This window comes from Dromiciops gliroides, chromosome X, assembly GCF_019393635.1.
Source record: "Dromiciops gliroides isolate mDroGli1 chromosome X, mDroGli1.pri, whole genome shotgun sequence".
Lineage (NCBI taxonomy): Eukaryota > Metazoa > Chordata > Mammalia > Microbiotheria > Microbiotheriidae > Dromiciops > Dromiciops gliroides.
Window position 1 is genome coordinate 8,835,924 of NC_057867.1, and position 5,855 is coordinate 8,841,778.

The window sequence follows — 5,855 nt, forward strand, 5'->3', positions numbered from 1 at the left end:
TCCCCATTTTCCAGATGAAAAACTGAGGCAAACAGGGGCTAAGTGACTTGCCCAGGGTCACACAGCTAGTAAATGTCCAAGACCATATTTGAACTCAAATCTTTCTGACTCTGGGCCCAGTGCTCTATCTACCATACCACCTAGTTGCCCCTATCAAGCTGTCCAAACTTTCAGTTCAAGTTACTGTTCAATCTGTCTTCTCAGAAGCAAAATGACAGCTGCTAAACATTTTTGAAAGAACATGTCTGGTCAGTTTTCACAAGTCAACAGACAAAATAGCCATTTTCTTTTTAAAATAAATTGTATTAATTATTAATATTAATAATGTTATTAACATCTTTTGTCTTTAAATTGCCTTTCTCCTCCCTTCCTACCTGTTTAGAAAGTCCTTACTTCTGATCAAGATTTTTTGAAGAAAAAGAGGAAAAGAAAAAAGTCAGCAAAATCGATCAATAGACAAAATCACAGGGTCTATGCAGTGTTCCACACCTACAGAGCCCCTTTCTACCTACCCTCCCAGCCTCTTCAAAGGAGGGGGGGAGATGTCTTCTCATATTTTTTTTTGGTAGGGCAATGAGAGTTAAGTGACTTGCCCAGGGTCACACAGCTAGTATTTGAAACCAAATCTGGACTCAGGTCTTCCTGATTCCAGACCTGGCACTCTATCCACTGAGTCAGCTAGGTTAACTGTCCACAAAGCCACTAGCTTGGGTGAATACTCTTGTCAAAAAGTGGTGCTGAGGTATACCTGGTCTTATGTGGTCTGGAGGAACTTGTGATAACCTGTAGAGTTTGTGCCAAGCCTTCCTCTCTGAGCTGGGCATACTTGCCCAGCCAGCGGTTGGCATCCAGCTTGCCCATTGTGTGTCAACTGTGGAAAGAGGAGGTGCCTCTCTGGTTGGGGCAGGATTAATCACAGTGTAAAATGGGTTTCAGATATGCTAATGTTTCACACTGAGTAAGAATTATTTGGCAGACGACTTGTGTGATAGGTCTGGCTGGCAATGGTTCCCTTGGAGAAGGAGAGGTGCCACTTCCAAAGGAAAGAAAGCACAGCTTTGTCCACAGCCCAGCCTTTGGTGAAGCTGCGACGTGGAAGGCTGATTGGAAGGAAGCTGGACCATTCTGTACAATGAATGACAGGCTTGCATGGAAGTGGCCAGAGAAGAGACTTTGAGAAGGAGATGTGAAGAGGAATCCAGGGAAGACAGGAGGGGTAGCGAGCCAGGGTTTGGGAGGCAATGGGGAGAGCAGCTCCCAGGTGGGGCCAGGCCAGGAAGGTCAGCAAGGAAGGCCTGAGGAATGCCAGGATCGAGGCCAAAGGTGGGAGAGCCTAGTCTCTGAGTCAGCTGCAGCTCCTGCATTTAAATAATGGGATTGTTTACCTGCAACTGACCTACTGTGTCTTATAATTTGTAAGGGAAGGAAATGTCCACACATGATTATTGTTTTTCCCTGTAATTGGCTGACTGTGCGTTCCTTCCCCCCTGCCCCAGGAGAAGTGGAAGTGGCACCCATGGTCTAGAGGGCACCCACTCTGGAGGGGTTGGAGAGCTTCGAAATGGCCACACTTTAGGAGACCTGTTGGCAGGCCTGCCCTCCACCTACCTTTCCAGGGCTTGCTTCTGCTTCTGGGCCCACTACAGAGAGATTTCCAGAACTGGCTGACTGTGCTAGGAGCTAAAATCCTTCCCTACTAGGAAACAAAGGCTTTATTTCTGGCTCTGCAGTAGACCTACTGTGTTCCATTCCACCTAATACCCTACAGCTCTGTGCTGCTTTGGCTCTGTATGATCTGCAAAGTCGGAGGCAAACCATGGTGCAGTGGAAAGCAAGCCAGCCTTGGCATCAGGAACACCTGGGTTTAGATGGGCCATGCCATGTTAGCAAAGTTGAGTTATTTCATTGTGCTGTGTGAAGACAGGACAGCAGAAGCTAAACACCGAGGAATTGTAATAACCAATTTTCACCCCCCCTTTCTCTTTAGAGGTGGGGGACCATGGGTACAAAATAGGGCACGCACATTCATGTGATGTCATCTGATATCAGGGACCATTTTACCTTTGTCTCTGCTCCACAGGGAACCAGGCATAATATGTTATTCTTTTTTTTTTTTTTTAGTGAGGCAATTGGGGTTAAGTGACTTGCCCAGGGTCACACAGCTAGTAAGTGTCAAGTGCCTGAGGCCGGATCTGAACTCAGGTACTCCTGACTCCAGGGCCGGCGCTCTATCCACTGTGCCACCTAGCTGCCCCATAATATGTTATTCTTAATAAGTTAATTGAGAATGTTAATGATTCTTGGCATAAAGGATCCATAATAGGTATTTAATAAATGCTCCTTGGATGGAATTGGATAGATTTGGGTTTGTTACAAGGTGGGGGCGGGGGGCATATCCAGAAATGACAAGTATGAAAGCTAAAAGTCTCACAAAGAAAAAGAAATAAATGCAATAAAGTGGGGACAATGATACCTGTAGTGTTGACCTCACAGGATTCTCCTGATGCTCAAATCAAGTAGTTTAAGAAAAGGACATTGGGGCAGCTAGGTGGCGCAGTGGATAAAGCACCAGCCCTGGATTTAGGAGGACCTGAGGTCAAATCTGATCTTAGACATTTGACATTTACTAGCTGTGTGACCCTGGGCAAGTCACTTAACCCTCATTGCCCTGCCAAAAAAAGAAAGAAAGAAAGAAAAGGACATCATTACCATCATTACTGTCACTTTCTTTATCACCACCACCACCACCACCATCATCATTGCTGCTAATCATACTTTGTCTCTAACATCTGCAATGTCCGAGATCTCATTTGGTACTAAAAATACCTCTCTAAGGCAAGAGCAACTGGGATTCGGATCCTAATTTAGAAGTGAGGAATCTGAGCCTCAGACAGGTGATGTCACTTGCTCAGTCACATTCGACAGCTTGGCACCCCATTTGGGTTTTTCTTGGCAAAGATTCTGGAAAAGTTTGCCATTTCCTTCTCTAGCTCCTTTGATAGATCAGGAAACTGAGGCAAAAAATGACTAGCCCAGAGTCACACAGGTGGGAAGTAAGTGTCTGAAGCCAGATTTGAACTCAGGGAGATGAGTCTTCCTCACTCCAGGTACAGCACTCTGAGCCATCTAGCTGCCTCACTTGCCCAGGGTCATAGAATCAGTAAGTGGTCCAGGCAGAAGGTAACTATGGGTCTTCCATACTGAACTTTCTAGAGAGGGTCACTGTGATCAGTAAAAACTCTTGGGGACAAAAGGTGGTAGAAAAGCATGTTGTCTTTTTTATGAGTACCAGAATGTTTTCAACAACACTCTACAAGCAAGTCTCAAAGACCTGGTCCCCTCCTTTACTTCCAGACACCAAAGACACAAACAAGTGAGTCAGGTTATAATCCCACTGTAGCCTTCCCTGGCTGGGTGACCAGCTTGACCTGACAACAACACCGAGAAGGTAGGGCAGTTGGAGTGAATGTGGTAGCAGATCAGCTTTGTGGCTGGCCACCAGGGCCTGCCCCAAGATGGCAGCCTGCCCCAAGATGGCAGCTTCCTCATTCCCTAGGAGCTCCTGCCTAGGCTACAAGTCCTCTTGTTTTCTGACCTCAATTTCCGCCAAAGGCAGGTAGATGGTCAGGCTGACGGCAGGCAGGTGAGCAAGTTGCAAGATACCCTTCCAAGTGAATGAGCCCAGAATTCCTCCTTCCTCGCTGTCTCCGGATTCCACAGCTTGTGGACTGAGAGAGCAAGCAGGTGTTAAGGGGTTATCTAGATGGGCCCTGGAAGGGAGAACATTAATGATTGTTTGCTTGGTGCTTGACAGAAGCAGAAGAAGGAGAAAGTTAAAGAAAGAGAAGCAGAGGCTTTCAGGGGCTTGAGAGTTGGCCAGGAACCTTACTCAACTCCTTCGTTTTATAGGTGAGGAAATTAAAGGTCAGACAGGGAGAGGGGCTTGCCCAGGGTCACACAGCTAGCTCCTAACAGAGCTGGGAGTAGTTCTGGATTTTCCAATATCTGTTGCTTTTTCTACTTTACTGAGATAATTCCTTAATTCTTCAAATATGAAAGCCAGAAGAAACCAGAGAGACCATATAACAATCCCACTCCCACTTTGCAGATGAAGAAATTGAGGTAGACAGAAAGAAAGAGGGGCAGCTAGATGGTGGCACAGTGGATAAAGCACCAACCCTGGATTCAGGAAGATCTGAGTTTGGATCTGGCTTCAGACACTTGAGACTTGCTGACTGTGTGACCCTGGGCAAGTCATTTGGCCCCCATTGCGAAAGAAAGAAAGAAAGAAAGAAAGAAAGAAAGAAAGAAAGAAAGAAAGAAAGAAAGAAAGGAAGGAAGGAAGGAAGGAAGGAAGGAAGGAAGGAAGGAAGGAAGGAAGGAAGGAAGGAAGGAAGGAAGGAAGGAAGGAAGGAAGGAAGGAAGGAAGGAAGGAAGGAAGGAAGGAAGGAAGGAAGGAAGGAAGGAAGGAAGAAAAAGGAAGGAAGGAAGAAAAAGGAAGGAAGGAAGAAAGAAAGAAAGAAAGTCTTATTCTAGGAGACAGTGCTAGGAAGCTTCAGGGTCAGAGTTTGAACTTTGACCCTCTGGCTCCACACTTCAGCTTCTCAGTGTCACTGTCATTGCTCGTGTAAAACTTAAAGACCCTTTTTGCAGGAGATGCTAACCAATTTCACTGTCATCCATGACCTTTTATCATTATTATTTGAAACCTTTTATCAGCTGCCTACCCCCCCCCACACCCCCAACGTGACTGAGGAACCCAAAATAGCCTGGAAACTTTCTGTACCATGCCAAATTTTATTCACATTTTGTTCAGCAAGCACCGATTAAGCATCCGATGGGTACTGTATGTCATGACACTCCATGCCCTTGGGGAGCTGACATTTAGAGAAGGAACAACATATACCTGAAAGAAAAATCTAAGTAATCAAGGGCACTAACACTCAGGCAAGTGGGAAGAGGCCTCTAGTAAGAGATGGTAGGAAAAGAGAGCTAGGAATTCCAAGCAAGCATTCCAGGCATGGGCTAAAGCTTGGTCAAAATCATGGAAGCAAAAGATCCACTGTCACATCCATGGAACAGCGACTGGGCCAGGGCTTTCCAAAGTTAGTGTGGGAAATGGAGAAAGGGTGAAGTAAGAGAAGTCTTGTCTCCTGTGGCCAGTGATACAGTAACAGATAGATTTGAGAGGTACCCGAATTGCATGTGCCCACATTTACAGCCCTTAAAAGCACGAAGGGATGATAAGATCAAATACCTATAGCTGAAAGGGACCACCAAGGCCATGCATTTCCCCTCCACCCCTCATTTATTTGCAGATGAGGAAAACAGTGCCCAGAGACGGCAAGTAGTTTGCCAATGTCACACAACTAGCAAGCCACAAAGTCAAGAGATGAACCCTGCCTCTTGGTTTCCAAGCCGCCATCACGGTTTCCCATATCCCATGCCCATTCCCAGGATTTGAGCTCTTGCCCTCTGATTTATAACTCTTAAGATTGCCCCCCTTACACCACATATGAACTCCTCAAGGTCATTGTCATTCCTTTGAGGAAGACATTGAAAAATATATGGGAGACCTCTCCAGTACAAACACAATCACTCCCCAACAAGTGGTTCCATCTTTCCAAAGGATTCTGGTAGGTGGCATCAACTTTCAGAGGCAATCAAAGCAATCACTCACTCTGTGGACCCAATGGACCCATTCCACAAAAGTTTCCCCAAGTGTAACTAGGCATAGTTGTAAAGGATTGGCAGCCCACATGTGCCTATAGCAGAGATTTTTTTTTTTAGTGAGGCAATTGGGATTAAGTGACTTGCCCAGGGTCACACAGCTAGTAAGTGTCAAGTGTCTGAGG